Consider the following 12,946-nt stretch of genomic DNA (forward strand, 5'->3'; position numbering starts at 1 on the left):
TGATAGTTTCAAGAAGGTAGGCCCAATGTTCCACTACTACTACTACTACTACTACCACTACTACTACTAATAATAATAATAAAGTAATAATAATCAAATTAAACAGATTAGACATGAATATTTTACTTCAGAAACACAAGAATACAAACTCACATAAATTTAACGTAATTGTAGACCATCGACAGCACTTATTCGATCCGGATCTCAATTTTCATAATGAAATTCACGTATGTGACTCATAGCTGATCTTAATTTTCCACAATTTAATTCTTTTAATTGGGCGTGATCAGGTAGAGAAGATGGACTATCATATTACCTGCGCTTCACAAGAAACATACGCTGTTTAGTCTGCTTGTACTGAAACAAACTCTGTAAAATTTCGTATTTAATTATATTGTTCAAAACACATGACAAGCATTCAATCAAGTCATTTTGTATCACTTAATTCCCCTTTAAAAAGAGTATCAGACTTATCTATTTTCTCATACTCTGTTCTTTCTTTCAACAACTACAAATACATATATTTTTTGTACCAATGCATGCAGAACACTCTTGCTCTCTCTTTGTTCTATTTTCAACACAGGAGTTGGTCTTCGTTCTTTAATAACACATTAATTTTCAAAATACCACTGACATAGAAGATTATATGTTGATATGCTCCACTTACTGACATTTTCTCTCATTCACTTTTGTAAATGTAAGAAGAAAATTTTACTTACAGTATCTCAAAAACACACACCCTCTACCCAATTCTAATGAACATAACGGACCTTTACCAGAGTCTTTCTGACGCATGATTAGCTCCATACTAAAGAGTTGGACTAACATATTTTCTGCAGTAGTGAGTCCTTTAGTATGATTCTAGTCATACATCAAAACGACTCTGCATAAGCCGGAACGAGTCTTATTTCGTACAGATTTGCGCCAACGTATCGGAATAGAGGGACATTAGTCTGCGATAATAGGCATAGCACCTTTAAAATTAGGATTAGCTCAGGAGAGTAATGCTCCCGGAAGTAGGAATGAAAGAAACAGTTGTGATTGGTTGGCGTTATCCATTTCTTACCACGTTACATTCAAATAGCAGAAATCAAACGATTGTTGTTGTCGGTCTTCGTGGCCGAGTTGTCTAGTGCAAAATGCTAGTAACGAAAAATTCTTTTGGCGTGAGTTCAAACCAGGCCCGAGGAAAGATTTTTTACATTGTTTTTTACATTTTATAACACTTTTTAAATTAAAACAATATGAAAATAATACTAAAAAATTGATTTAGTTACTTTTGTGCAGATAAGTAGTAGTCGTAGTAAGAACGGGTTAGAAGCCCCGCAGGGCTCGTTTTCTTCCCCTTGTACTCTATGATATAGGGCTCGTTTTGTTCCCCTTGTACTCCATGATATAAATTTTGTGACCAACTTAAAACAACTGACTAGGATAGCGTGTAAAACAGCTGGCTAGTGTAACACGCGAAAAACATACTTCCGGGAGAATTACTCTCCCTAGTGGGTCGTTTAGAATTGCTTATTCCATCTTTTGCGCCGCGTTAGAGTCCGCAAAATAACAAAGTTGGATACGGAACAAACGATATGAAATGGGGCCCTACGTTCTCTTGCTCTATTTGTTCGACATATCGGGCGGTATTCAGAGAGAATTGATTAATCGAAGGTTAGTCATTGATTAGTTGGTAGGCATACTAACTCTTTACTAGGGAAGGTGTACTTCTTGGTATTCAGAGTCTACTTTGGGTACAACTAAAATGATGATTTGGGTATGATTAACTTATAGAACCCCAATGCATCGGTGAGTAAAATAAATGTGGCAACTACGGAAAAGTAGATGAGCGCATGCGTATTCTGTAAAAATGAAACTACATGAATTACGAAATACGAAATGTTGTGTTGTGCTAAACCGTGAATAAAAGATTCGAGTTCGGCAGTGGCTGTTATAGTGGGTGCCTCGTGTCTGGTAGTGCTCCGTGAGGAAGAAGGTTAAGTGGGCCTTGCTATACACCTACACTACACTTACACTTTCTGTTACATTTACACGTACATACATTCTCTTCTTTTTTATACACTTTCTTTTTTCATTTGATACTTCCCACTTACTCTTACTTTTTTGACCTGTTCATCTTGGCTTTTCGCCCTCTTTCCCTGTCTGAACTTCTTTCCCGATTTTGACCTTTCCCTGACTTTCACTATTTTCCCGACTTGTGTCATTTCTCCCCAATTGTGTCCTGTATTTTATTCCATTTTGATTTTCAATCATAAATCCTCTGTTTGAGGTACACATTTGACCATTTACTACTTGTAGCACATATGACTAGTGAGCTGGTGCACCTACCTATTTGACTGATAATAGTCATCAGACAAGACAAGAGTAAAAGATTAGTCTCTGCTCTGGATTAATTAGTCGCATGTTATTAACTTCGTCCAATACTACGTCCTAATCAGAGACTCTGAATACAATTTCGATAACCATCCGTTAGTCAACGCAGTAGTAAAGTTTTAATCAGACGTCAAATCGACTCTGCATAAGGCCCATCAAATCTAAATCGAAGGTCGCGAGAGAAACGCTTTATGTAGAAACTAAAGTCGATAAGCGTTGAGGCCGATCTCTTTCGCAGGTTATTACCAACATCTTCTCTCGTGGGATTTTGTGAGTCGTTTGACGGTATTTCTACTGCCGCCTGAGACACTGCTCGGTGAGCCTCCCAGCAGTGGTGCTAACCACGATTTCTTTATCGAGCTGCTCGTGGGTTTTCTCGGGGTTCTCCCGTTTCCTCCCACTATATTCATTCCACCATTTTCACTCATCTCTCATCATCACCGTCTCCTTTAGCCTAACCGGCATAACCGTGGGACGTAAAACTTAAAGATTTCATTTCATTTTTTCTTTATCGAGCAATATTTGTTTTTCAACTTAAAAAACTATCATACATTCTGTGCAAGGAAAATGAAATTATAAATTATAATTTCTGAAAGTAAATGGGTAGGCCGGGCCTCAGGGCCTCTTACGACCCTTCGCCACTAGATATCAGAATCTCTCGGTGCCTAATGCTCATCTCATTATTGAGACTGGTGGGTATTTTGGCAACAATTCTGTAATCCCCTTTTGGAAATGTCCCTTGCTGTCTTTATCAGGTAAGTTTAGGTCTGAAGACACTCGTTGATGGGACAATAAGGGGTCAGGTCCGGAATACGGTTACAGAGGCAAGCATTAATATGCGTGTTTGGACTCACTAGAAAAAAGTTGTTTTATAATCCTTGGGCCTCGTCTTTCCATCTTTCTCTTACTCTTTATGGACCCCCCAGAGCCTGTGGGTCTTTCCGCATTTCAATGTCTGCGGGGCCGTTATTTACGCCCCTGGGTCCGTTTCATACATGACAAATTAATTAAGGGGACAATATTGACTAATCTGAAAGACATATGAATAAATATTATTTCTAGTTGCCCCTAATAGTAGACATTTTTTTTTACTGAAATGGGCCCAGGACTATTTTTTTTATGTAATGTGATCCTGTTTGACGGTTCATTTATAATTTCATGTTCGTATCGTATATGGGGTAAGAAAATTTTGTTTTAAAGTAGGCCTCCTTCGAACGGCTAGAAGCTTCCCTGGAGGGCAGTTACCTCCTGCTCCCCACAAGTTACGGCTATGGATTACACTATTATCTTAGGTAAAGCACACATTTCTTTAGTATCCACATCGGACATTATACCATAAGATTATAATATAGAATCAGGGTATATGTTATGAAGCAATATTTATGAGAACAGCACAGACAGTAATTATTAGCATAATTTTTTTCATGTCGCCTTAGAATGGCTGAAATTTGTAATTTTTTAATGAGGAACTACGGACAAATTAATGTAAAGTGAGCACTAACGATTACAGTATTCGTGAACAAAGGGCACGATAAGCTGCAAAGGAACGCCTACTGCACGTAGCCCGAAATATTTTTCGGGGATATACCCTCCGGAACAAGCACGATGAAATCTTTTCGTAAGGACATGAATATCAGTAAGCACTTGCGGTCCATGACCTATGTCAAGTATGTATATTTATGCAAATCATGTGCACATATAGGTCTACAGGGTGGTCGAAGTGGAATTACCTGCTATGGCTGCGACGTAATAAAAGATCAGGAAAGAAATTATCAATACTTAATCTTAATATTGCTACCGGAAACTGGTGTAATGAATTTTCATTTCGATTTACGTAATTTTATTCCAAATTTATGTGAATATCCCGTTCTTGCTGTAATAGCAATTGTAATATATGAATACACAGAGATAATCGTGAAACCGGATTCAACAGCAGCCACAGTTTTATTTAAAAGAAACTTCTACGTACAAAGAATTTACTAATTTTTCACTTATCAATGCTATAGATTCAACAAGTCCGAATTTATAATCCACCCGTTTCAATAGCACTAACCTCCGTTCCCACGGTCATTTTCGAAAGAACACGATAAGGACATACGCGTGACTTTGAGGTTTTAGGATTTAGATTTCTGGGCTTTCAGCATCTAGGGCCATTTAGCCCTTCACGTTTGAGGGATGACGTCCCTCGGCGACCACACTTTCCGGGGAAATGGAAGGAAGAAAGGATTGGGGAAAGAAGGAAACGGCCTGAGACTTATAAGTTAGATGCCATCCCGGCATTTGCCCGGTGTGAATGAGGAAAACCCAGAAAAACCTCATTAAGGGTGGCTGGCATTAAAAACCGTTTTACATTTTATCGACCGAGTGCCCCCACAGAGAATCGAACCCGGGACCGCTCGCACCGAACGCATGACTTTGAATACATGATCACAGATGGACTTCTTGGCTGTTAAAAAATGAAATGAAATCTTCAAGTTTTACGTCCCACGATTATGCCGGTTAGGCAAAGGAGACGGTAATAATGAGTAATTAATGAAATGGTGAAATGAAGGATATGGGAGGAAATTGGAGAACTCCGAGGAATCCCACGCACACGGTGTTTGTCCACCACAAAGTTCACTTGGCGGGGGCTGGGATCGGACCCGGGACCCCAGCCACCAGAGGTGAACGCTCTACCGCTGAGCCACCGCGGCCCCGTTCTTGGCTGATAAAATTGGTAACTACTGAAAGGTGAAAGCAAATACTCATGAGTGGTACAACTATGCCAAAGCACGGGATCTTGTTATAGACGCGACGGCGCAAAGCTGTGATATCACAAATCATGAAAATGATTTCAGATCTCTTTCTGTTGGGTTTCAAATTGTTATGTTTACTAGGGCAGGAAACTAAACTTTCAAGAATTGTATTGTTAGGCCACTCTACTTTCGGCTTCCTTTCATATTACGCGATTATATGCATGTTGGATTTCACTATTGTCTTTACTTGCACCGACATGACTCTGAAGCTTGCTTGGCTCATTCTTACTTTACAGGGACGTGGGTCGCAACAAAATTTTAATGAAACGCTCAAAGAGCTTGATGCATACAGATTGCCGGCGTGACTGTTCAAAACAATATTAGTTGTAGCACACGTTTTCGGTACTTTTTCTCTTCCTCCTGACATCCCTTTATTAAATTTTTTATTTGGCCCTTGCCTGGGCGGCAATCGCCACCTAGCCACCTGGGCCAGTCCGGCCCTGCAGCCACCATGATTGCTGACAAAAATCAATTTTCCCCTATCCATATAGATTTACACCTGTGTGAAGTTGGCCCGTCAAAGGTTTGGGATACACGAGATCTTTATTGGGCCAGAAACTACTTCATTTCGGCTGTTTGGACTAGGAACTTTTAGTGTTTGGGCTACTCTGAAATCAGTTACAGCTTCAAGAAGTTTGAGGTGCCAACTTCAGGTTAGCTCACCATGTGTTTGGGCCAGACGAGATTTTTATTGGGCTGGATAGTACTTCGTTTGTGCTGATTGCGTCAGCAATTTTTAGCGTTTGGGCCATTATAGTTTCCTAAATATGGGCTACTAAACTTTTCGAAACGTGATTTTCCTGCTTCTTTTTGAACCCAAATAGAAGTTCAATACGCTAACTATTTACTTACCGCGTCACTTCATATTTCATCTAAACTATTAGCTAGTTAAAATTGTTGCATGTAAGACTATACAAAATACTAATGCTCGCATAATGAGACGTTCCTTGTGAGTGTCACAATGACTTACTCGAGATTTCCTTCTGTAACCGAAAATCAAGTAATATATATTCGTCCCACAATCAGGAACTTATCACGAAACATTCTTTAAGTTAAGGCTACGTTATCGTTTTCAGCGATGGCCTCGATTTATAGTACATTTCTTCTTTACCTTCTAGTTTCGAAAGAAGAAAAGAGGGTAGAAATTAATTTCACGTTCTTTGAATTATATCAACACGTGTAGATATAGTGTGCAACGTTTATCTAACATAACTACGAGTTTATTTTCTTGTCTTTGTATAAGTAATTGATGGCAGAGTGTGAAAGTCTCTACATTACAGCGACCCGGATTCGAATCCCGTCATGGAATTTATTGATTTCTTTATTGGAAGGTATTTTTTACGTAATTGGTATGGTAATTCTGTTATTTCTTTATTAATAATAATAATAATAATAATAATAATAATAATAATAATAATAATAATAATAATAATAATAATAATAATAATAATGCAAAGTCGAGATTTGGCTACATGTTTTATATTTTATGAATTTTCTGATTGGATTTCAAGTCTTTTTCTTGAGTAATCAACATACTTCATTGTAATAGGTTTGGGGAGGGAAATATAATCCTGTTGCTTTTTATTTGTTCACTTGCATGCTAAACTAAGCTCGGATAATGCATTTTACCTTTCTATATCTACGGGAAGTACCGTAAAGATTTTGATGGTCATAAGAGAGTAAGTGAATAAGTGATAAGATCAATAAACTTAGCATATTGAGAACATTTAAAGTATCAGGTTGTCGGAAAAGCCATGCGGTATTTCGGTAAAATATGATAAATGATGATTTGTGGATATACTAGAGTCATTCGCATCATGCAACAATTATGTCATGAATAGCTATGATGTTGAGCGTTTTGTGTATTAATATTGCTGTTTGTTTGGTTTGGTTTTACAGAATTGACCAGAGATGGCTTTGGTCAATGAAAACTTGACACACGACCCACTGATCCACCAACCACCATGACTCACTCTGATCCATCACTCACCATGACCCACTTCGACCACCACCCACCATGTACCCTCCAAATCATATTGTCATCAACTCTGACACATGATCGACGGCTTTTTTTTTGTAACGACTAAAAGAAATAAAACCAGTTTGTGAAACTCTAACTAATCGGAGTTTGAATTTCTACGGTTTACCGCTCTGTTACAATAACAGTGCATGTGACCTTTACGATATAAAATGGTAAGGGCGAGATTACGATGAATTTAAATTAAATTATCATGGTGTAATTATTTCTTTATTGAATTATCGATACTTTTGACTGGAAAGACGGACGAAATTTGAGTCCCAAATCAAGGTAAGTAGACCAACGTACAGAAGCTTACATTACAAATTTTATGTCTATTTTTCTCACAACTTTATGGGTTGATTGTCCTGTGGTCTAAGCGCTCCATATAATAAACAAACTTCAGAAATCATTATAGTAGAAAGGGCATGGTGAGCATATATAGATATGTTATGCGAAGCACTGTGTTTTTTGCTTCTCAACTAATATCGATCGTTTTCAATTATTTTTACAAACTAACCCACTATCAATTTACCATTTATAGAAAGTGCCGCCCCTCTCCATAAAGGAAAAAAAAAATTAAAATGCTAGGAGGCTTTCTGTTCAGTTCCAATAATGAGTTAATATACTGAATTTTTTAGTTTAACGGCTCGTGAGATATTCAATTTTTTCCTAAAAAATTCGGATCCCCATTATCCCTTAGGATATTATTATAATGAAAGCAATATGATAACATCCCAGTTTGGATTAAGGTCTAACTATATACCAAAAGGCATTTCATTTGGCTGCAATTTGGCTGTGACTAGGCACATATACATACATTCAATTGTTTTATACAATAATTTATATATTATAGTGATTAAAAATGTGTTATTTCCAGTAGTTAGTTCCTCTAAAATTCACTGGTTGTGTGTCTGCAAAGCCAAGTAGTAGCATACATCCTATTGCCATTATTACAATTTCAAATAACATCTAAAAATGCTTCAAGTTCTTTCACTTAGAGACACTTATCTCAGGTAAGTAAACAGAAACAAGTGGAAAAGCGAAATGAAGGCCTTGAAAATAAAACGTAGGCAACTTGACCAGTGTTCAGAAGCATATTTTTATATCTCGCACAACCCTACTCATAGCAGCTAAATACGCGGTTCTGGTTAGTTGGAGTTGTCCGTTTCTCTCTACGTACCATAAATATAACAAAAAAAAACAAATGTCTGATACTGCCGGTCTTCGTGGCCGAGTGTGCTTATTATACCAGAAGCTAATTATAATAGCTTCTGGTGTGGGCTCAAACCCGGGCAAAGGAAAGTTTTTATTTTTATAGCTTATTTTTTTAATTTTCAAAACACTTTTTCATTAAAATAAGATGAAAATAGTACTCAAAAAGTGATGACGTTACTTGTGCAGCTTCGCTATACGAATCCCACAGTATAAGTAGTAGTAGTAGTAGTAGTAGTAGTAGTAGTAGTAGTAATAAGAGTAGTAGTACGAGGAGGAGGAGCGGGCTAGAAGCCCCACAGGGCTGGTTTTCTTCCACCCTGACTGCCATGATATAAATTTAACCTCAACTGCTTCTTCGATTTTCTTTTTCAATTCCAACAGAGTGACAATTTTCTTCTATTATTACTATAATACACAATACATACACAAGAAGGTTTGGACAATCGCAAGCTGCAACCAATCAGAAACATGTTTTTAGTTTATATGGCTAGGGTTGACGGTGAAAAAATATGTTGTTTAGAAGATGATGTCTACAACGCAATGAGCAGGGTGCGTCGGTGGGTTAGAGTGGGTCATATTGGGTGGTGGGTCACGGTGGGTGGTGAGTCGCAGTGGGTCGCATGCCGTTGACGACATCCAACTCGCCTACTCAGAAAACTCGATCCATTTGCCAACTGACCCACTCCATTTCGGGATTTCACAACTAATAGAAGATGGGAGACCAAAAATTGCCTGTTCACCATATTTTATTGTTTTACTTCAGGCAAGGGAAGAACGCAAGAATAGTGTTTGTGATTGTTACTGTCCTCGGTGTTTCTGTGTTTTCGTTCTTGTTCTTAAAGAGCTACTGGTAAAACTGTAAAAGTGAGTAAAACGCGTAAAAATGGGAAGGAAGGTACTTAGAAAGGTTCGTTAAATTAGTTAACTTTTTAAAAAATCCAATGTCCTGAAATAGCAGATTCCAATCAATATGAGTATCTGTCCAATGCCGTTCCATGAAAAACCAGGGCACGAAGCGAGAATGCCTCCGCCTCAGCGCCTCCGTACATATGAGAAGTGAATTTAAAGTTGAATTCTCTGGGCTATTCTTTTTGCATAATACTTTTCTATTTTTTCATGACTCAAATCTGTAAGTTTCAGCATTATTACACTGGAATCGTAAAAGTGTGTAATTACTGAATTCACTGCATTTAAGTTTTTTCCTTCTCTCAGAACAGTTATGTGTTAGAGAAGTGGCTTAACCGTTAGTTTCATAATGTTGGGGTCGCGCTTTCGATTCCGGCTATGGCAATTTAGGATTTTTTCTAATTTGCAATCTTGATACTTATAATGTAAACTAACGTGAAAAAATATTCAATTTCTCTGGATCTAAGAGCTGAGACGACTTCCTTCACAGGTGAAATGCCAACAACACAAAATTACGTCATCCGTATATACCTTCATTCGTAGCTGTCTGGGAATGTAACGTGTTTGGACAAAAATTGAGAAATACATAAAGGCTAAACACGTCCTTACTGCTGTTGTCGGGCAAAAAACTGAGTTCCAAGGAATTGTTTCTAGTTGCGCACAAATTGCAAATAGTGATCGAACTTACAACTCTAGTCACAAGAATGATCCTATTTAAGATGTCATCTGATGCAACACTACTACGCTTTTTTGGAAACCACAATTAGCCGACTACAAACCAATCTATAATGGTGTAAGTCTGAAGAAAACAATTCCAGACCCAACAGGGCGGGTGGCTTATGTGGGTATCAAGACAGACCTAAAAAAAAACAGTTATTTTGTCTTACCTATTTTTTCCCATCTGACGATCTCGTAATCTAAGCATTTTTGGCATGAAAAATCCAAATGTAAATCAAACGATCAGAATATATGATCAAAATTTTAAATACTAAACGCATTTAATCAATTCTGTAATTTTATTTACAACAATCGCTTAAGTGTAATTCAAATATAACAATAATTCGTAAATTTGTTTAAAGGTTAAAAATAAATCTATAACCAACTAGTATCTTCTTTTGACAGAAAAGGCTCCAATTTTTCAACTAATCAAACAACTATATGTTGAAAAATCATTTAATTATTTAAACTCACACTATATATGAGTAATTCTCAAAATAGAGAGAAAATACTGTCTCCAGTTAATATTTTTTTAAATCAAGGACACTACTTGCTCAAAAATTGAAATATATGTGTAATTCAGTTCCTTCAACAATGCCATGTACATTTCTTCCTCAAAATGTACTATTTGTAGAAAATAGCTTGGTACGAAATTTAAAAGTAAATGGAGAATGTCATTAGCATGGCTGTAACCAACTACATTTTCACGGTTTTTTCTTCTTATAAAGTAGCTGTTTGTATACGTACGCCTTTGATATTAAGCGACAACTTTTAGGCGATGTTCAACGTTACTGAGCTTCAAACATAGCTACGAGTCTTAATGTATTCTTATTTTATAGACTTTAAAAACTTTGTTCCCATTTCTGCAGTCGTCAGCAAAGGCGCATTATAAAATTGATGTGCCGCTCGCTGGAAACAGAAATATGACATTTCAACCGTGCGACTAGAACGGTTTTCGTGTGTCATTTGTTGGTCAGTGCAGTTGGTGGAAAACTGTTGCCCAATATAGATATTCCTTAAGTATTTGTATGATTTTCTGGCAGGGTGGCAAAATAGTGTCAAAAGTGTGGAGACTGGAAATCAAAGTATTTATTAAATCACTGCGATATTGTTTCTGTAAATTAATATATTAGGAATTTAAGATATTCAAGTAATGTATTTAATAATTTGTGGAAGGGGTTGTTGTACAAGCTTGATTAAATGCAATTTCGTCATTAGTATGGTTGTCATTAGCATGGAAATGTTCGCGTTAATTTATATTATCTTGTAATTTATTTAATTTGATGTTTATTATTGTTTTCCTGAGAGTATTATTTGTTTTTTAAAACTAAACTTGCCTTGTTACGTGATTCACAAGTGATTGAGAGGCACGTACCCAGAAAATGATTTGGGGACGGTCCAGAAGTTTACCTGCGGATTCTAATTCATAGTAGGAGTTTAAATGATATAGAAAATGTTGACTAAATTTTAATTCGAGGAATTTTAATTTTCAAAACTATCAGGATCAAGAGAGAGGAGTCAAGACTAGGGACGGGCAGTGGGGATTATACCCAAAGAAAACCATTTATGTGTTTTCGGCTTATATCTGAGTTTCTTTATAAAAGCTCTTTTCTATTAGCACATGACAAAGGATGTCTCTTTGCTTTGTGTTAGAAGTTGTATTAAAAAAGAATTAAAGATTAAGGTATAGTGTCCATGTACCCAGTGAATTGCACACTATGTACTGTACAAAGGAGCATTTAAGTACGTCGCAGAAAGTTTCTTTCAAAATGGCTTAGAACTTTGATTTGTTATTTTAATGTATTTCATGCAAACCCTAGATGTAAAACACATTTTGTTAAAATCTAGATAGAGTGAGTTGGAAGTAATTCCTTTTCTAGATCAAATTTCAGGAACAAATAAAACCGATCCACTTAGTTCAAAATCATCGGGGAAATGATAGTAGATCTATGTAATATCTAGTAGCATAAATTTAAATTGCATGTGATGTGGTATTTTGATTTTAGTAGATGTTATATGCATAAGTGCTGGGAATATGTTTTCCAAAGAATTATAAAAATATATTTGTATACCATATCCTTGTACATTTATTGAATATCATTGTCTTGCAGGCAGCAAGAAATAATTACCGAAGTGACAATGAGAAAAACAAAATAATAAATTTTGACCGATACAATGACTGTTCCTAAGAAATGTCGCTACTTGACAACTTGATTTTTGAAAAAATGGACAGTAAAAGGCATAGTTAAAAGCCAAAATGAGAAGTACAAACCGAAAAGTACAAAATAGCGTCTCCCGGAAAATTAATACTGATGAATGCGAATGTAAATTTTGAACGTTTGTAGCGAGTTTTATTAATCGAAGAACCGTTATAACTAATGTACTTTCTGATAAAACTTTAGTAGATAATAGTGATGATATATGTTTAAAAATACATAGCTTATTAGATTAATGTGTACAATCAAAATAAGGGCAAATACATGATGCTAAAAGAAGAATGTCTCTGGAACGTTGGCAAAAAGCCCATAGTTTCGGAGATTTGGGCTGCCCAAAGCACGAAAAAAATGAATTTTAGAGACTCCTTTATTAAAAAAACTATCCAATATCGTGAGTGCGGCTTAATAAACCACTTAAGAAGTCCTACAGGTTATATTTAAAAATACGTATTTCAAAACTGTTCGATGTGTGTACAAGGGATTCCTGCAACAATAATAAATAATGAAATACTTTTGGTTCATCATCCCTTTGGGGAATCCCTTGCGCACATATCGCACAGTTGCAAAATCCATTTTTAAATCGAATAGGTATGGCTTCTTAAGTGATTTACTAATCAGCACTCCGTATGTTTGATAGTGTTTGAAACATAGGTCTCTGAGATACATTTTCCTACGCTTCAGGCAGCCTCTAACTC

The sequence above is a fragment of the Thermobia domestica genome, chromosome 7, assembly GCF_964235325.1.
Source record: "Thermobia domestica chromosome 7, izTheDome1.hap1.1, whole genome shotgun sequence".
In the NCBI taxonomy this organism is placed as follows: domain Eukaryota; kingdom Metazoa; phylum Arthropoda; class Insecta; order Zygentoma; family Lepismatidae; genus Thermobia; species Thermobia domestica.